The sequence below is a fragment of the Nothobranchius furzeri genome, chromosome 5 (genome assembly GCF_043380555.1).
Source record: "Nothobranchius furzeri strain GRZ-AD chromosome 5, NfurGRZ-RIMD1, whole genome shotgun sequence".
Lineage (NCBI taxonomy): Eukaryota > Metazoa > Chordata > Actinopteri > Cyprinodontiformes > Nothobranchiidae > Nothobranchius > Nothobranchius furzeri.
Genome location: NC_091745.1, coordinates 26,594,351 through 26,615,578, shown reverse-complemented (window position 1 = coordinate 26,615,578; position 21,228 = coordinate 26,594,351). Strand labels below are relative to the sequence as shown.

General features: G+C 44.0%; 1 long non-coding RNA gene across 1 annotated transcript; it reads left to right on the top strand.

The window, feature by feature from the left end:
* Positions 1–15,831: 15,831 nt before the first annotated feature.
* On the top strand, positions 15,832–16,266 carry LOC139069913 (uncharacterized). The gene is made up of 3 exons (XR_011520582.1): positions 15,832–15,992; positions 16,066–16,123; positions 16,198–16,266. It is a non-coding gene; the product is annotated as an uncharacterized lncRNA (long non-coding RNA).
* Positions 16,267–21,228: the final 4,962 nt, after the last annotated feature.

The window sequence follows — 21,228 nt, the reverse complement described above, 5'->3', positions numbered from 1 at the left end:
CTGCTCCATAGCAGTAATGCATTTCCGCATGTTTACGATGAGACAAGTCCTGGAATACGTGCGCCCGGGGATTGGTTCACGTCAATTGACCTGAAAGACGCATACTTCCACATACCAGTAGTTCCAAACCACCGGAAGTTTCTGCGTTTTTCGTTCAAGGGAGTTCAATATCAGTTCAATCGCCTCCCTTTCGGCTACTCGCTAGCCCCGCGCACCTTCTCCAAATGTCTGGAGACCGCGCTGCAGCCACTGCGCACGGAGGGAATGAGGGTCTTATTTTACCTGGACGATCTTCTCCTGTGCGCTCGGTCCAAGGACGAGGCGTCACAGCAAACCAGGAGGTTGACAGAGCATCTGTCAACCCTAGGGTTTTCTATAAACTGGGAGAAGAGCTCCATCCTTCCGTCCCAGTTGATTGTGTATCTCGGGGTGGAACTGAACGCCTCCCTAATGAGAGCACGTTTGTCACCTGCAAGAGCGGCAGATCTCTCCACGGTGATCTCCCGTGTACAACCCCGCAAGATCGTGAGAGCCCTGTTAGTTATGAAACTCCTGGGCATGATGTCCGCAGCCCATTCAGTAGTGCCGCTAGGTTTGCTGCACACGAGGCGCTTGCAACGCTGGTTCATCCGCCTCCGGGTACACCCAATACGTCAGAAGAGACGTATGTTGAGGATTCCCCCTTCAGTGGGCGGGGACCTCGCTCACTGGGGGAACCCCTGCATCCTCTCACGCGGGGTTCCCATCGGACGTCCTGCGTCACACTTGTCTGTGTTTACGGATGCGTCACTATCGGGGTGGGAGGGCACGTGCTTGTCCCATACAGAGGCAGATCGCTGGCCCTCCCACACGCACGAGCACATAAATGTGTTGGAGCTTATGACAGTGAGGAATGTGATCAGACACTTCGCCGCCCTTCTCGAGGGCCGTCATGTCGAAGTTCACACAGACAACCAGGTGGCGGCAGCCTACATAAATCGCCAAGGGGGAGTTCGATCCCTCCCACTGTTGCGTGTCGCCACAGATTTACTGTGTTGGACACATGTCCATCTGCTGTCCATCAGAGCCATCTACATTCCGGGGGTACTGAATGTAGCGGCAGACATCCTGTCGAGAGGGGGACCCCGCGACTCCGACTGGCGTCTGCATCCTGCACTGATATCACAGATCTGGATCAGGTTCGGGGAACCGTCTGTGGATCTGTTCGCGGCTCGTGAAAACGCTCAGTGTCGCCTGTGGTTTTCCCTAAGTCCCCGGGACGGACCCCCGCTCAGGGCGGACGCCTTCTCACACCAGCCCTGGCCTCGAACACTCCTTTATGCGTTTCCACCAGTCCCTCTGATTCCCCGTCTCCTGGACCGAATTCGGTCGGAACAGCTCTCGGTGATTCTGGTGGCTCCCAGACGCTTGTCCGCGTCATGGTTTCCGGACCTGCAAGCGCTAGTGTCCGGCTCCCCGTGGAGACTCCCGTGGAGGGCGGACGCCCTTCTCCAGGTGGGTGGGATAATCAAACATCCTCCAGAAATAGGCCAGCGGCTGTGGGTTTGGCCGCTGAGCGGTCACGCTTAGAGGCTTCTGGGCTGCCGCATGATGTGATCGCCACGATTCAGAGTGTGCGGGCGCCCTCTACCATTGCGTCTTACGCTGCTAAATGGGCAGCTTTCCAGAAATGGTGCACAGAGCGAAATATTTAAGCACTCTCCTGCCAGCTGGCGGATGTCCTATCGTTTCTGCAGATACTGATTGACAGGGGCCTCGCATTCAGCACTGTTAAGACATATGCTGCAGCTATCTCATCCTGTCATCAGGGTTTTGGAGATAGATCTGTTTTCAATCATCCCCTCACAAAACGTTTTCTAAAAGGTGTCAGGAGGAACAGACCTATGTCCCGCCCGCTTTTTCCCAATGGTATCTAACGGTGGTTCTGCACGGCTTATCTGGAGCTCCATTTGAACCCTTGGACCAGGTCTCACTCAAGTTCCTGTCGCTTAAAACTGCATTGCTGCTGGCGCTAGCATCAGTTAAGAGAGTGAGTGACCTGACCGCCCTCTCAGTGGCTCCCGCATGCCTCAGGATCCGGGAGGATGGCGGGTCTGCTGTTTTATGCCCCAACCCAGCCTTTGTGCCCAAAAGCATTAATGCTTCCTTCAAATCCAGGTCAATTTCATTGGCTGGACTTTTTCCTCCTCCCCATAATTCTGAGGAGGAGGCGGCTTCGCACCTTCTCTGCCCGGTGCGCGCGCTTGCACGATATGTGTCACGCACTTCAGGGATTCGTCGCTCACAAAACCTGTTTGTGCACTGCAGGGAGTCTTCCCTTGGTCAGGCGCTGTCGGCCCAGCGTCTTTCACACTGGCTGTGTGACGCCATTTCCCTCGCTTACACATCATCTGGGCAGGATCCCCCTTAGGCACTCAGGGCTCACTCAGCCAGAGGGATTTCCTCTTCTATGGCGCTCCTCAGTGGTGTGCCAATGGAAGACATTTGTCAGGCTGCTTAATGGGCTTCACCCTGTTCCTTTACTCGTTATTATTTACGAGATGTGTCTTCAGGTTCCATCACTCGTTCAGTGCTTGGACCCCAGCAGGCTAAATGAATGCTTATGGCACCTCATTGGCCTTGCTGAGATGGATTTCATCCTCTTGTGGATTATGTTTTTTAGTGGGGGCCCCTCTTTTATCGTGGCTGCCTCAGTCTTTAAGCCTGGTCTGAGGCTGAACGTCCCCCACTAGAGGAGATTTGATTGGGTGTGTCCATTGGTTGTGTTAACCAGTGGGGCATAAACCCATCCAGCTGCGCTTTATTCCAATAGCGGCTAGCTTAAGGGCTAAGACTAGACGAAATAGAACGTTGGTTACGTATTGTAACCCCAGATTCTATGAGTCTAGTCGCAGCCCTTAAGCCACTGGCCCCACTGGTTATGATGGGAATAAGAGCCATTGGAGGTGAGCAGTGGGGTCACTGCGGTTATATACCACGAGGGGGCCCACTATTGGTGGGTGTACATTTTAGCTCTTCATGATTGGCTGATGTGGAGATCATCCTTCCAATAGCAGCTAGCTTAAGGGCTACGACTAGACTCATAGAATCTGGGGTTACAATACGTAACCAACGTTGTTTTGTGGCCTTTAAATTCAGGAAAAAATGAATAAACTTTGCAGACTATATTAACCAGAGATATTTAGGACTAAATGAGGGTTAACACTGAAATCGTGTGCATTGCTCATTAGGTATGCATAACAAATGCTTAAAGAGCAAGTAACGTCTAAATTAACATTTTTTTTTGCTGATGAACTGTATAAATGAGTGTCTAATAGTGTTTTAAATGTGTGTATTCATTATTTTAGCATTTTGGTGCATTTTCTTTAAAAATTAAAAATTCTGCCTAAATACCATAGCTCCACCTTCAGCTTAAAACATATAATTTGACTCATTTTGAATAAATTTTAGCCAATGGCTAAAGAGTAAGATACTACGTAAACAGAGGCGGAGCTGGCCTAAATGGCGCCCTGTGCGAGATCCCCCTGTGACACACACGAAAAAACATTACACCTACAACTTTGTTTCAAATTGCGTGGAGTGTATATATAACAACGTTTGCTAACTGAATACAACATCCAGCTCCTGGCCACCTTCTCACCACTTGTCAAAGTTCTACTGAAATAGACACACTTAACGCAACATGATGGCATCATCGACTTGTACAGTACAGATGTGCTGAAGGGCGAGAGTCTCAACTTTCAGCTAAAAAAAAGACCGCTCTAGCTATTATAGTTTTTATTTTATGGAAGTTTACAGTTTAAATGGGATCATACTAGCAGGGCACCTCCAGCGGCCCGCTGCCGCTCCGTTTTTCATGGGGTAAATAATAGCTAATTTCCCGATTCCAAGAAGAAAGAATGGTCCTACCAGCTCGCCACTTCAATATGAAGAAGATCAGTTCAACATGGGGAAAAAAACCTGACCTGTAGGCCAGAGAAACGTTCATTAGTACATCAAGTTCGATTCAGTTTACCGGTAAACATATCACGAATGTACAACAGGTCAATTATTAATCATCTTGGCTACGTAGCTCAATCTATGCATTCCAGTAGCGTTTGCTGCAAACAAATACAAAAACAACAATAAAGGAAAACAACTGTCTGACAGACAGCATAGCCGAATTCAAGGCAACACATAACAATAATCATTCGATTGCTCTTGATTTCAAGTTAAGCCCATTAAAGTGCTTAAGTAAATAAAAGTGTTTCAAAAACAGCGTTTTTGAACCGGAGTTCTGCTCGCGGTGGGAACTCCGCCGAACAAGGTCATTTTTTATAGCGAAAACGATCGACTGGTCACTGACAAGTAAAAGGATGTTATTGGTAGATGTTAAGCACACTTACCGCTGAGGTAAAATGAGAGTATAAATGAATTGAGGGGAAAAAAACGCTTTGTTTTCCAACGCTGTTCTACAAGCAACAAGCTTACAGCAGGAGCAGCTTTCATTTTTGCCGCGACTTGGAAGGAGCCAATCAGGAGAGGGACCTCACATCAGCTGACGTGGGTCATGTGACAGGGAGTAGTTGATATGGGTTACACTTTGTTGTGCTTTTATTACAGAAATATTATTATCATCACTATTATTATTAAGAACATGCGATTTCTATGTTTTGTTTATGTATTGGTTGATGCTAAAAAAATGTTTAGAAAAAAAAAAAAAAGGAAATTAAATGCCGCCCCCTGCAGACTGCCGCCCTGTTCGGCCGCACATGTTGCACATATCAAGCTCCGCCACTGTACGTAAACCAGTAGAGTACTACGTAGCAGCTCTGTGTCAAAGTTATAAAGCATCGAGAGTCTCGGCCACGCCTTGTGGCGAGTTGGGAGTTGGATTTGCAAGCGAGTGTAGGAGGTTAGCCGTAGTTCAGCATTAGCGTATAGCATTAGCATATCCTAGTCTTTAGCATAGCTTTTAGTGTTATAAATACTTATTTAGTGTTATTTTGGCTGTTGGATATTGTAGTTTAGTTAGTGTTTGGCTGTTAGTGTAATTAGGAAAGTAGTTTGGGTTTAGTGCTCCATATCGTGTTAGTATGGTGAGAAGGTGTAGTGTAGTATGGTTGCGGTGGCTCTGTGGGGTTGCATTCCTTTCCGCTGGACTTAGAAATTAGGCGCCAGTGGTTGCGCGCAATCGGTGTCTGGAAAACATTCAGCTCCCGCCTGGTGCTGTAGTTTGCAACCAGCATTTTACCTGCGATTCTGCACGTCTCCGTTTGAAGAGGGAGGCTGTGCCCACCGTGGCTCTTCCGCGATTTAGATGTAGCCCACCGACTCTGCTCCCCCACCACGGCGGGCTCCAGTCTGAGGTGAGTAAAGCTAAATAAAAGTTTTAACATCTTCTAAAGACAATTCCCTACCTAAATGCAAAGTTTGAGAGACGTGGTTCACTTCCTTTAGCTAGTCAGTCGGTAATTCTGCAACAGTGGCTCTAACTAACAGCACTAGTTGACAGACAGCATTACAGCGTGAAATCCAGCTTGTGACCCGGTTCTGTAAGGAATTCTGTTCAGGAGGTCGCATTTCAGGCTCTCCACATCAAGTGTGACTGACTTTTACGTTATAACAACGATCACACACTAGGAATGTTATAAAGCACCTATATAGGACAGTTTCTTTTGTATTTTACCTGACTTTATAAACTCCAACAACAATGTGCTTCTATTTATTTTTTTCAGGCTAAATCTACCCAAGACACTGGCTGTCAGACTGATTTAGTAGTCTGTAAGAATGCACTTGTCCAGGCTGACGTGAGGCCTTACCCGTAGCAAAGGTGAATTATTTTTAATAATCTTCTATGTAAACATTTTATTATTACCTTCTAGTTTTAATTTGTTTTACAGATTATCGTTACATGTGATTTTATGCTCTTTTAAATATTTATAAATGTGCTGCTTCTTTGTCTTTTACATAGCCACCCAGTTTAGAGCTCACAGCCGCAGTGTGTCTTGTGACACAGGGACCATGACGGAAAGTCCCAGAGCAGCGTCCACACCCCCTGAAAAGACCAAGATGTGAGGTGTCTGCTATGGCAAGCCAAATGAGCATTTATTCTGATATCAGGATATCAGCCAGAATTGTCATGAACATGTAAGCCATTTCTGTCCACTAGTTAACTAGTTAGACATGTTTGTGTCAACTAGTTAAATATCGAGGGTGAAAATGTGCCCACTAGTTAACTAGTGACAGCAGAAATGCACACTAGTTAACTAGTGAACACATTTAGGCTTCAGTAGTTAACTAGTTGACACAAAAACTGCTCACTAGTTAACTAGTAAAAGCAGAAATGCATAGCAGTCAGCTACTTGAAGGTATTTGTCTCACTAGTTAACTAGTGAGGGTCAAAATGTGCACACTAGTTAACTTGTGGTAGACATAAATGCGCACTAGTTAACTAGTGAACATATTTTGGCTTCACTAGTTAACTAGTTGACACATAAATGGCTCACTAGTTAACTAGTAAAGACCAAAATGCATACCAGTCAGCTAGTTGAAGGTTTTTGTGTCTCACTAGTTAACTAGTGATGGCCAAAATGTGCACACTAGTTAACTTGTGGTAGACATAATGTGCACTAGTTAACTAGTGAACACATTTTGGCTTCACTAGTTAACTAGTTGTCACATAAATGGCTCACTAGTTAACTAGTAAAGGCCAAAGTGCATACCAGTCAGCTAGTTGAAGGTTTTTTGTGTCTCACTAGTTAACTATTGATGGCCAAAATGTGCACACTAGTTAACTAGTGAAGGCTTAACTCCTAACTAGTTAACTAGTTGGAGTAGGTCAGTGCCACTAGTTAACTAGTGAACCATTAATGGCTCACTAGCTAGCTAGTTGATGGCAGCAGGCTCACTAGTTACCTAGTTGATGCATCCATTGTCCAAACTAGTTAACTAGTGAGGACATAAATGTATACTAGTAAACTAGTTCAAGTCTACATTCACACTAGCTAGCTAGTTGCGCAGAATTCTAATTAGGAGGCGGAGAATTTCTCAAATTAAGACTCTCTATTGGCTCCCTGTGTCAAAATAAAATATGACAACCAATCACAGTGCGGAATTTCGTAAAATCCCACCCCAAACATTTGCATGCGGCACACAAGTTAACATGCTGGCCAGAGGAACCTCAGCTAGTGAACTAGTAGTGGCTTCAGTGTGACACTTACATGTAAACTTGTGAAGGCAGAACTGCTCACTAGTTAACTAGAGAGGGTACAAATGTCCACTAGTTAACTAGTGAGGTGCAAAATAAGTGTCACTAGTTCACTAGTGGGCCCCAAATCGCCCACAAGTTAACTAGTAAGGTGCGGATATGCTCACTAGTTAACTAGTGAGGTGCAGATTTGCTCACTAGTTAACTAGTGCGCCCTAAAGCGCCCACTAGTTAACTAGTAAGGTGCAAAAAAGCATCACTAGTTAACTTGTAAAGTGCAGATATGCTCACTAGTTAACTAGTGGGCCCCAAAATGTCAACAAGTTAACTAGTAGGGTGCGGATTTGCTCACTAGTTAACTAGTGAGGCACAGATATGCTCACTAGTTAACTAGTGATGTGCGGATTTGCTCACTAGTTAACTAGTGAGGTGCAGATTTGCTCACTAGTTAACTAGTGTGCCCTAAAGCACCCACTAGTTAACTAGTAAGGTGCAAAAAAGCATCACTAGTTAACTTGTAAAGTGCAGATATGCTCACTAGTTAACTAGTGGGCCCCAAAACGCCAACTAGTTAACTAGTAGGGTGCGGATTTGCTCACTAGTTAACTAGTGAGGCACAGATATGCTCACTAGTTAACTAGTGAAGTGCGGATTTGCTTACTAGCTAACTAGTGAGGCACGGATTTGCTCACTAGTTAACTAGTGAAGTGCGGATTTGCTCACTAGTTAACTAGTGAGGTGCGGATTTGCTCACTAGTTAACTAGTGAGGTGCGGATTTGCTCACTAGTTAACTAGTGAGGTGCGGATTTGCTCACTAGTTAACTAGTGAGGTGCAGATATGCTCACTAGTTAACTAGTGAGGTGCAGATATGCTCACTAGTTAACTAGTGCGCACAAGACGCACACTAGTTGCTGTTTTTGGAGCAATCTAGTTTACTTGTTATGTAAAAATGTGTTCTTACTAGTTAACTAGTGACAAATTTACCTTCACTAGTTAACTAGTTGACATATTTGGCCTTTCTAGTTCACTTGTAATGGGACAGGAAGCACTCACTAGTTAACTAGTGAGCATATCTGCATTATAATTTTTTCTCACTAGCTTATAGAGGGCAAACTGAGCCTTACATGTTAAGTAGTGAACACAAAACACTGTCACTAGTTAACTAGCTGCAGAAAAATGCCCCTAAAACTAGTAAATTTGTGGAATTTGAATAAATACACACTTGGCTGGCATTCTGTGTAACATGTTAACTAGTTCGACCGCTGTACTGCTCACTAGTTAGCTAGTGAGCAAATCCGGCCTTTACATGCAAATGAAGAAATGCAGAACAGCTATGTGATTGGTCCATGTAGGACTGAGAAACAGAGAAAGTATGGCGGACTCTGTTCAGGCTGTTCTAAGAGAAAATTTGATAAACTAAGATCGTTTGAGCACATAAATATGTTTTGACGATATTTGTAGCGAGAAAGTTGTGGTGTATTGCTGTAATCTTTGTTCAGTTAACGTGTGCAGTCTTTAGTTTTCAGTTATTAGTCTGAAAAAGCCTGGAGGCGGAAGGCAGCGGCAGACAGCATGTCTGTTTCTGTTGACAGGAAAGTGCAGAAACTCCGCAGAAATCTCCGTCAGATATATTGTTTCACATTTGTACGGAAGCGACAAGTTTATAATAATAAAAAAGGCTCTATTTTACATACGTTGCTGTAAAGACTGCCAGCACTCATAGTGTTTTAAACGTATGCATTTGCGGGGAGATGTAGCACCCAGTGCTGGTGGTCTAGTGGCTAACGCATTCGCCTACAATGGTGAAGGTTGCGGGTTCGATACTGGATCATACACTTTAGTTTTGTACGTTATTTCACTTCTTTTCTTTTGCATAATTTTTGTATTTATGTCAACAAGAAACAAAATACGTAACGGATTAGTGGGCAGAGTTACACACACACACACACACACACACACACACACACACACACACACACACACAACATGTAAACAAGTATTTTATGAGTATGAATCTGATTATTGCCGACAGTCGATATTTAAGCATGTGTGTCCCCCTTCCTCAATCCATCCTCGCAAAATAAAATCATCGGCACAGCACAGCAGGCTTTCTCTTGATCCAGAACTAGCACTTCGAAATTGATCATGTCCGCGGCCATCTGCGGCACAATCAGCTGCTCGCATCGCGGGAAACATTGAAAACAGCTTCATGAACTGAGACACAACAGGGTTAACATCGACAAAAAAATCCACAAATAAATCTAAATAATTAATGCCATTTCCGTCTTTTTCGTTGAAATATACAAATAGCAGATCATAAATCTAGAGCAGAAAAAGCTGCTGCAGGAAGCAGGGTCTGTAGTTATTCATGCACCAATTCATCAATGTGATTATTGATCAAGATCAGGTAAACTGATATTAATGTTGCAACATTTCATTTGATCATCTGAATGATACCACACAACTGAATGACCTGTTGAGTCTCTGCATATTCAGGTATTTACTACGGAAAACAAACAACAGCAGGCAGCAGCAGGACTCCCCATGTTATTTCTCGGGTCGCTGGCCCGCGGTCGTCGGGGCCGCTGCGGTCAGCTCTTAGCCGGGAAGCCCTCGTTCGGCTGCGTGGGCTGCTTCACCGTGGACCAGCTCCCAGCAGCCGCTGGTCGGGAGAAACGCTCTGGCTGCAGCTCCGATCAGACCCTACCAACACCTCGCCACAGACAGCACCGCATTAAAAGCCCACAATTACGACCCGCTCCCCAAAGTTACAGTTCTCAAGCACTGATGAACACATACATAACCCACAACAGCTATGAAATGTGTGTTATTTACGGCAAAAAGGAGATATTTTTCAAGCCGACGTGCCAATGTTAACCGCAGTTGGCTTGGAAATGTGCTGATTTTATTATTTTTGTCAATTAAAATCCCCCTTGTTTGCTCTTACGTTTTACGAAAACGCAATATTAATTAAAGCACGCTTTAGTGATCAGCATGTAAAGCAAAGAAGAAATGTGAACATTTCAACCCATTTCGAACCAACCAGTACTATGATTTCTTAATACGGTGCAGCGGCAGCTTTTAAAAACCAAAATATAGTTTTTACTCTCCAAAAAAAGGAGAAGACAGTCACGGTGCAGCAACCCATTTTAGTCCATTAATCTCCACAATAAATATCCAGACAGAGAATTTCTACGGCCTCGCTGTAAACTCCAATGTCACCCAGGACCAGTCTTAAAGAGACAACGCGCTTAAAGGGAAAGTGTGTAGATTTCTGGCAATAGGGGGTAGTAAATACCAAAGTCACTGCAAACAAGCTGTATTTTTTGTTCAAGTGAGGACCTTACTAACTAATGCTCATAAAGCCAACAAAACTCTCTGGACTCTAGCTGTAACTCTCAAATTAGGATATGAGATTAATGACTCAGGTTCACGCTCCAATACATTAATTGTTTGAGAAATGCATCTTTTTATGTTGAGTGCCATCCGCCAAATAACACACGAGAAAAGGAAGAAGAAGAGTGTTGTTGCACAGTTTTCAAAGGAGTCAAAAACCACCAGCAAAACCATAAATACAGCTAAATAAACATAAAATCCAACATGGCGTCCTCCAGAGAGTCGGACCCTCGCCTGTGTATTTTATTACTATGAAGGGTACATGAACTGATTAGGAACACAATGTCATAGGGTCAAAGGTCAAGGTTGTGTGAGGTCATATATATATCAAAAATTGCCTGAACGGGTTGAATGATTTTGACCAAATCAGAGGTGATAGCTCCCTATCAAAGGTAGATAAACTGATCAGGTCACAACCTCATAGGGTCAAAGGTAAAGGTCGTGTGAGGCCGTATATATGAAAAATTGGTTTTTGTGTGCAATATCTTCTGAACAGGTTGAAATACTTTGACCAAATCGCAGGTGAGAACTCCCTATCTAAGGTAAATAAACTCATGAGGTACAAAACCTCATAGGGTCAAAGGTCAAGGTTGTGTGAGGCCGTATATATGAAAATTTGGCTTTTGTGTGCAATATCTCCTGAACGGGTTGAAGGATTTTGACAAAATCAGAGGTCATAACTCCCTATCAAAGGTAAATAAACTCATCACATACACAAGTTCATAGGGTCAGAGGTCAGTGTCATGAGAGGTAATATATATGACCAGTCAGGCATATCCCGCGACGCTCTGCATCGATTTCCAGGGCTTTCTTGTTTCTACAGAGTTTATGTAGGGTGCTGCTGGTTTGGGGTGTTATGTCAGCAGGCAGAGTTTAGGAGTCTGACAGCTGTGGGGAAGAAACTGTTTCGGGACCTGGTAGTCTTAGTCCATAGGCTCCTGTAGCGCTTCCCAGAGGGCAGGAGGGTGAAGAGTCCATTCGATGGGTGACTGGAGTCTGATGGTTTTCCCTGCCCTTTTCAGACACCAAGAAAAAAGGAGAGTAACTTTATTTTGTTTGTGTGATTTTATTTTGTTGTGTGACTACTGGTTGCAGTTCCCTGTTCAATTGATTGCTGTTCCCTGTTAAATTAAAAAAAGAAAAAAGTCTAAAGTTTTGTTTTGACTAGAGAGAACTAAAAAAGGTTACACTGTCTTCTGGTACTAGCTCAAAATAACAAGTGGTGCTCGCTGCAGAACCACAAAGGCGGAGCTGCACCAGAAGGTGGAGCTGCACCAGAGTCAGCCCCGCCCATTCCAGAATCAGCCCCGCCCATTCCATTAGAGTCAGTCTAATTCCTTCCAGTTGTCAGACTTGATAGCATTCTGGAACCAAAGAGGGTGTTGTAGCTAAAAAATGCGAGATTGAGGACGGAGTTGAGAAGTTAATTGAACAGTTTTTGTAAAGGTTCCATATAATTAAAAATCTAACTTTTGGAACTTTTAATCATGTTATATTGTCATTTCCTCATAAGAAACACGCCAAAGCCATTTTTAGCCTCATTCATGCATTTTCCTCCCATCTCAGCTTCAATTTGGTCTCCTCCCCCGAAGCGGGTCTGGTCTTGGTTCTCAAATCTGGATATTCTGTGAATTTTCTGACAAATTATTTCTGAAATGACTTCTACTGAGACACCGCCAATAAACCATACATCCCATCTCAGAGACACACTGGGCAGCACAATTACATGTAACGCCACTTGATTTATAACAGATGTGGTGGTGTAGTGGTTATGGAGTCAGGTTGACATGCTGTTTCGCCTCCCAGTAGTGTAAGTTTTAGGTAGTTTACAACCTCTTTTCTTCATTTCTAGCTACACTTGCCAGTACTATGTTTACAACAATTTACTGGTATACCGTTTAACATATAATGTGTTTATTTATTTATTTATTCGTTTATTTAGCCAGTGTGAGTCCATTTGTGAGCAGAGTTTCAACTAAAATGCTGTTTAGGAACGACCAAATTCAAAGAACTTTTAGCGACATAAATATTTTGCTGAAAAGAAACATTACAACTAAAATATAAACAAATTGAATGTGGCTAAATAGACTGCTGATGACCCCACCGAGAATCGAACCAGCATCAGCTGAGGGGAAAGCAAAAACCAACTCAGACGATTTTACCACTAGACTACCAGAGACCATTCAATAGACTGAAGTGCTGTTGTACACCACTATTATTAGACCAGCTGTAGGCAGATATTCGCTAAAAGAAACCTTTTCATTTCGAGATATATTCAGTCTTTGTCATGTAGCAAGTTATATTTATCTTGTTTAATTGGAGTATAGAACATAGCATTAACGACTGTAAACTAGTAACAGCCGTAATTCATGTGGGTCAGGTCAGTTTGCGATAAAGTTGAAAACAAAAACGGAAGTCAGTGGGCTAGGCTGAGTTTGCGTGAATGGGCGGGGTGCAGCTCCGCCTTTGTGGTTTTGCAGCCAGCACCCTCTCCAAAATAACCACAGTTTTTTCCCTCAGTGTCATTTGATCTATTTCTTGGGAAGATGGATGGATGGAGATATATATATATATATATATATATATATATATATATATATATATATATATATATATATCAATAATTATTTTTAATATAGCCTTTTTCAATACCAAACTTTCAATACCAAACAAAAATGAACTACAATAAAATTACTGGCACACTAAATTCCAATTCTCCTCAATGGGACTTGAACTCGCCAATTGATCTCCCTTACACGACACCAAACGAGGTGCTTTACTTGATTTGGGAGGGGGGAATAAAAGCAGTAAAACAATAAAACTTTGAACATTACAACACAAAGAGAAAATAAATAATGTTACAGCAATTGCGGAATGCCATCTGCGGGATTCGAACCCGCCGCAACGACCAACCAGTAGGTGTCAAACCATGACTAATGAGTGCAAGCCTTGGCGCTCAGGGACACCCATCAGATTGTGAGGCCACAGCACATACGTTTTAGACTGGGTGGGATTCTTATACCCAACAGGAGTCTTCTGCCCGCCTTCTCATTAGAATATGCATAATTTGTGTTTCAGGCACTAGTTAACTAGTGAGCTGCTGCACTGCCACACATGTAAACTGGTGAAATTTCAATTGTTCCACTAGTTAACTAGTGGACAAAAATGGTCAGCTTGTATGTGTTTTTAGATGCAACTAGTTAACTAGTGAGCAAATCTGCACCTCACTAGTTCACTAGTGAGGTGCAGATATGCTCACTAGTTAACTAGTGAGGTACTAGTGAGGTGCAGATATGCTCACTAGTTAACTAGTGAGCATATCTGCACCTCACTAGTTAACTAGTGAGCAAATCCGCACCTCACTAGTTAACTAGTGAGCAAATCCGCACCTCACTAGTTAACTAGTGAGCAAATCTGCACCTCACTAGTTAACTAGTGAGCAAATCCGCACCTCACTAGTTAACTAGTGAGCAAATCCGCACCTCACTAGTTAACTAGTGAGCATATCTGCGCCTCACTAGTTAACTAGTAAGCAAATCCGCACGTCACTAGTTAACTAGTGAGCATATCTGTGCCTCACTAGTTAACTAGTGAGCAAATCCGCACCCTACTAGTTAACTAGTTGGCGTTTTGGGGCCCACTAGTTAACTAGTGAGCATATCTGCACCTTACTAGTTAACTAGTGATGCTTTTTTGCACCTTACTAGTTAACTAGTGGGCGCTTAAGGGTGCACTAGTTAACTAGTGAGCAAATCTGCACCTCACTAGTTTACTAGTGAGCATATCCACACCTTACTAGTTAACTTGTGGGCGTTTTGGGGCCCACTAGTGAACTAGTGACACTTATTTTGCACCTCACTAGTTAACTAGTGGACATTTGTACCCTCTCTAGTTAACTAGTGAGCAGTTCCGCCTTCACAAGTTTACATGTAAGTGTCACACTGAAGCCACTACTAGTTTACTAGCTGGGGTTCCTCTGGCCAGCATGTTAACTTGTGTGCTGCATGCAAATGTTTGGGGTGGGATTTTGCAAAATTCCGCACTGTGATTGGTTGTCATATTTTATTTTAACATAGTGAGCCAATAGAAAGCCTCAATTTGAGAAATTCTCTGCCTCCTAATTAGAATTCTGTGCAACTAGCTAGCTAGTGTGAATGTAGGCTTGAACTAGTTTACTAGTATACATTTATGTCCTCACTAGTTAACTAGTTTGGACAATGGATGCATCAACTAGGTAACTAGTGAGCCTGCTACAATCAACTAGCTAGCTAGTGAGTCATTAATGGTTCACTAGTTAACTAGTGGCACTGCCCTACTCCAACTACTTAACTAGTTAGGAGTTTTGCCTTCACTAGTGAACATGTGGACAGTTTGAACTGTCACTAGTTAACTAGTGAGACACAAAAACCTTCAACTAGCTGACTGGTATGCATTTTAGCCCTTACTAGTTAACTAGTGAGCCATTTTTGTGTCACCTAGTTAACTAGGAAGCCAAAATGTGTTCACTAGTCAACTAGTGGGCATTTCTTCTGTCACTAGTTAACTGGTGTGCACATTTTGGCCATCACTAGTTAACTAGTGAGACACAAAAACCTTCAACTAGCTGACTGGTATGCATTTTGGCCTTTACTAGTTAACTAGTGAGCCATTTTGTGTCACCTAGTTAACTAGTGAAGCCAAAATGTGTTCACTAGTTAACTAGTGAACATTTCCGTCTCCCACTAGTTAACTGGTGGGCTCATTTTGACCCTGACTAGTTAACTAGTGAGACACAAATACCTTCAACTAGCTGACTGGTATGCATTTTGGCCTTTACTAGTTAACTAATGAGCCATTTTTGTGTCAACTAGTTAACTAGTGAAGGTCAAAATGTGTTCACTAGTTAACTAGCGTGTACAGTTTGACCCTCACTAGTTAACTAGTTGACCTGTTGACAAGATATCAGAATTAATGCTCAAGCGGCTGGCCAAATTGGGCAAAGTTAACAAGTGGGATTTTTACATTCAGTAGTCAGCTAGTACGAGTTTTTGTACCTTACTAGTTGACTAGTAAAAACTAAATGTGTTTTAACTAGTTAACTAGTGGACATTGATCTGTCCACTAGTTAACTAGTGAACACACTGAGCAATACTAGTTAACTAGTAAGATATGAAACATTTTAACTAGTTAACTAGAGAGAATTTAGGCCTTACTAGTTAACTAGTTGACATTTAGGCTGTCACTATTTAACTAGTTGACACAAACATGGCTAACTAGTTAACTAGTGGACAGAAATGGCTTACATGTTCATGACAATTCTGGCTGATATCCTGATATCAGAATAAATGCTCATTTGGCTTGCCATAGTCTGCTGTTGATTCCAGCTTCCACCTCAGTGACAGTGCAAGCTCAGTGAACTGTTCAAGGTAAAAAAAATCAAAACATTTCAGAATTTTTAAGATATTAACAATTAAATTAGTATGTGATTACATCATGAAGGAGGCTACTGATTCTGGCCCTGTGACACTTGGTGGTGACGTGTGAGCTGATTCACCTGGTAAATAACTTTTACATTAAATATTTTGGTTTTGCTATCAAAAGTAAATTAACTAATAACCTGCATTATTGCAGGACACTCAGCAAAATATGGACTCTACACCATGAGGCAGGCACACGTTAATACTCTATAAGAGCACACAAGGTGAGCAACACCACATATTATTATTATTGTTATTATTGTACACTGTCCTGGATTTGTTTTCTTTCTGCATCTCATCATTAGCCTGGCTGATCACCTGATAACTCCTGTCATCTGGTTGTGACAGCATGAGGATGTCCTTACACACCTGTCATCTGGTTATGACAGCATGAGGATGTCCTCACACACCTGTCATCTGGTTGTGACAGCATGAGGATGTCCTCACACACCTGTAACCTATCAGCTCATCTGGCAGAATAGAGAGAGAAGAGACAACACCACATCTCCTGTTCCTCAAAAGCCTTCAGCCATCCTTCGATGACTGAGAACCTCCATCAGCTCTGTCTCCCGTCTGCCCACAATTATTATAATAAATATTGTGTTTGACAAGTTTTTTGTGCTGCCAAATATTTCATTTAGATTCCAGTTTTGATATTTTAATGGATATTTATAAATTACATTAATTGAATTATCACATTGTTGCATGTTTAACTAGCTCTATTGTGATGAATTAAACTAGCACCTCACTGTTAAAAGCTCGTTTTAATTTCAAGCATGTTTAAGTATTTATGGATGTGAACAAAACAGGAAATATATAAATTGAGATTTATTTAATTAATATAACAAATAAGGGGGAAAGAGTCATTGAAAGGCACTGCTTCCGGAAGCTCCTGATCCTGACGACACCAGAGACCAGCTGCAGACACCAGAGGACCTAGAACCAAGAGAGCAGCTGTTATCAGTAAATAAATAAATCAGGGCAGTTTTAGTGGGCTGAACACATTACAGAATAATTTTCTCATGGGGAATTTTCATAACTTTCTATGCAGCAGACTGTAACTTGAGCCCAGGGCTCCTAGAGAGCTGCTATCCAGCACGTTTCAGTGGTTTTCCTGCTTTAACAGGTTAGATTAGCTGTTAAGCAGCTCAGCTATTTGTTGCTGATTAAAATCAGGTGTGTTGAAGCAGACAAACCTCTAAAACATGCTGAATACTAGCTCTCTAGGGCCGTGGACCCAAACCCTGCAGCTAATCCAATGCTATGGCTAACGGCTACTTACCATTCAGAGCTGGTTCTGTTGGGTCGGTTCCGCTAGTTTCAGGCAACTCACAAGCTCAAAACAATAAGGCTCAGGTCCGCTTGTCTCCTCCAAATAGACTTGGTCCCTTTCTTCTCGAGTGTCTGGGTAAGGAGGGGGAGAAACGTCCTCCACTTCTAATAACTGCTCAGAGTGAAGGGAGCTAGCATCGTCTAGTTAGCCATCGTCTTCGTCACTGCCGCGGCTCCGCCCTCTCAGTCCTTCAGGCAACGCCTACTAATGTTGCATTTTTTTAAATCGATACATGGGTGGAGAAGGACTCCGAGGCACACTTGACCTGCTCTTTAATCACTGCTTTAGAAAACACAATATGAATACATTTGTTTAACCGCTGTGAGGGCTCTGAAAGCAAGGTAAAATGTTGCTAAGGAGAAGTATTTGTTTTGGATATCCCTCACCTATATTAAAATCAGCTGGCTGAGTCTTGAACTGGGGTGAGTAATGGGAGGTCAGAACGAATGCCACAGCCACGGCTGGCCGAGTCACTTTACACTCTGTCATCACTCTTATCACAATTTTACCCCCTCTTTCACTCCGTCTTGATTGGTCACTCCTCTCTGGAACACGTCTGCACCTCGGAGAATTTATCTTTGATTCCTTATCATCCTCTTCTGGCCTATCTCTCCCCGCTGCCCCATCCCCTCCCTCCTCCTGCTTCCCATTTGTCTGTTGTGTTTGTCCTTCTCCATCTCCTGTAATCGAGCTGGAACTATACACTGACAGTAAATAGTGTAGCAGTAAAACAGAGAGGCTTCAGCCTGTTTCCTGCAGGACTGCACACTTACAGCTGCTCATCTCATTATGCCAGGTCCATTTTCCGCCATATTTTTCCAGGTTTTACCATGTAATCATGAGGATGAACTTATCAGTGCAGTAGATGAGTGAATTAACTGGAGCTGGACTTTACACGTTGCACAATGTCGGCTGGGCTTGACGCTAATTATGATATTTTCAAAGTCAGCCGTGTTCGCTGCAGAGGCCCATTTATGCAGAGTCCATTTAAATTCTTAATTGCGCCTCAGTGTTATGTGAGTATTTGGCATATAGCCCTGGGAGCTGTTTGCCCTTGGTGATTCTTTCATCTTCTGATTTTATAGCATGAGTCAAACAGTGTTTTGTAAATTTGACTCTGGTACATCAAGTAGCTGCAGTTCCTTGTGCTAATATTGACCTGAAGGAGCAGGTGGAAGAAGAACGTGCCGGAGATGAAGCTCCCTCCTGGACGGAACAGGGACCAAGTGCACTTTTAAAGGACGGGCATGTTTGTTATCTGTCCTTTGTCTTTTTCATGCCTTGAAAGTCCCTCATTTGCAAGACTTTTGCTTTGCATCTAATTTTCATAATGAAAACAACTTTAATTCTGCTTTACTGTCACAGTAACCTGTATACAGGCCCCAAATCAAGCGCTCTGCAGGGCTACGGCCCATTCACCAGAAAGGGCAGTGGTGCAAGTTCTACAGATTGTATTGAATATTTCTAAACGAACAAAACAAAAGCAACGTTTCTTGTGACTTCTGGTTAAGTCTTTGTTTTCTTATTCCTGTTTAACCACCAGTAAACACGTTGATATTCATCTGTTCACATGCTCATCAGTGGACCAGGCCTGTAAACATAAAGTTGAATGTGAACAGTCACCAATAATGGCTCGTGTCACTGTAACAGAAACTCTACCATATGTCACGCACTCATCTTTGTTTTCAAGCAATTATGAATGACTAAATAGCTTTTCTTTTTATGAAACAAATACTAAAGTCATTTATAATATTGTTTGGCTAAAACGTCTCCTTGTAGTTCTTTATCACTGCTACACTTCGTTGTAGGTGTCATGTTCTGCGGGTGGAGGTGGCAGACCATGTGTGGTGGTGGGTTCCGGAGGCAGATGAGCAGGCAGACGGATGTAAAAAATAAAAAGCTGTTTATTGTAGGACAGGAGCAACAGGACGAACGACCATGGACAACGACAATGAACCGACAAAGACAACAACCAGGAGGGAGGTATAAATACACAAGGGAATCAGGAACACATGGGCAGAGTAATCAGGGACAGGTGGGAACAATTAGGCTAATCAGGGCAGGAGAGACACATTCAGGGAGGCTGGGGCGGATCATGACAGTACCCCCCCCCCCCTCAAGGGGCGGATACCAGACGCCCACAAGCCACAAAATACAGGAGACACGAACGAAGACCAGACCAGGGCACACATGACAAGGGAACACAGAAGACGAGACCAGGGAACAAGGAACACCATCCAGGCTGCGGAGCAGGGGCCTCTTGGTTCAGGCGGCACTCCGTCTTACGACCACTCAGACGTGTCCAAGAACTCAGTCCAGGGAAACTCGGACTCGTAGACTTGGGTACAGGGGACTCGTAGACTTGGGCACAGGGGACTCGTCGACTTGGGCACAGGGGACTCGTAGACTTGGACACAGGGGACTCGTAGACTTGGACACAGGGGACTCGTAGACCTGGACACAGGGGACACGATGACTTGGACACAGGGGACTCGATGACTTGGACACAGGGGACTCGATGACTTGGACACAGCGGACTCGTAGACCTGGACACAGGGGACACGATGACTTGGACACAGGGGACTCGATGACTTGGACACAGGGGACTCGATGACTTGGACACAGGGGACTCGATGACTTGGACACAGGGGACACGATGACTTGGACACAGGGGACACGATGACTTGACTGGACATGATGACTTGACTGGACACGATGACTTGACTGGACACGATGACTTGACTTGACTGGACACGATGACTTGACTTGACTGGACACGATGACTTGACTTGACTGGACACGATGACTTGACTTGACTGGACACGATGACTTGACTTGACTGGACACGATGACTTGACTGGACACGATGACTTGACTCCAGGAACACAGGACACCAGGAACACAGAGACGAACTGCAGCAGCAGGCGTGTGACCCAGCAGGAACTGCTGCGTGGAGAACCTGCAGGCACAGAACCTGCAGGCGTGGACCAGGAAGTGGTTGAGTAGCGGGAGCGACGCGTGGAAGCCCAGCTCGGCGGCAGGTACTCGACATCCCAATCAGAGCAAGTGCACATCCGATCTGCTGGGTCCATCAGCGGAGGCTCGGGTGAAGGGAAGCCGGAGAAGAGCGGGGAGACCAGCCCTACCACACCGGAGAATAATGGCGTGCGTAGGTGGTGTAACTCCCTTGAGGCTCCAGGATCCACCGGAAAAGAGCGGGGAGACCAGCCCTACCACACCGGAGAATAATGGCGTGCGTAGGGGGAGTAATTCCCTTGAGGCTTCAGGAGAAGAACGGGACGGGGCAAAAACAGCTGGAGGAGAATGACCCTGGCCACCCCGAAGATAAATAGGATGCGCCAGGATCTCCCAGAGGAACTTCGACCACCCCGAGAACAGGTAGGATGCTCCGAACACACAAACTCCAGGCCAGAAATCTCCCACAACTGAAAGGGACAAAAAAGAAAAAATAATCCTCCAGGAACAGATGTGTTAGCTCACCACAGGTCCAGGTTTGGTCGGTGGGTTCAGGAGGCAGATGAGCAGGCAGACGGATGTAAAAAATAAAAAGCTGTTTATTGTAGGACAGGAGCAACAGGACCAACGACCATGGACAACGACAATGAACCGACAAAGACAACAACCAGGAGGGAGGTATAAATACACAAGGGAATCAGGAACACATGGGCAGAGTAATCAGGGACAGGTGAGAACAATTAGGCTAATCAGGGCAGGAGAGACACATTCAGGGAGGCTGGGGCGGATCATGACAGTAGGGCATTTGTCCGTGTTTTCTTCAAGCCTGTGTGTCACTGGGCTGGGTCTATTGATTACAAGGTGCAAGGGAGTTGG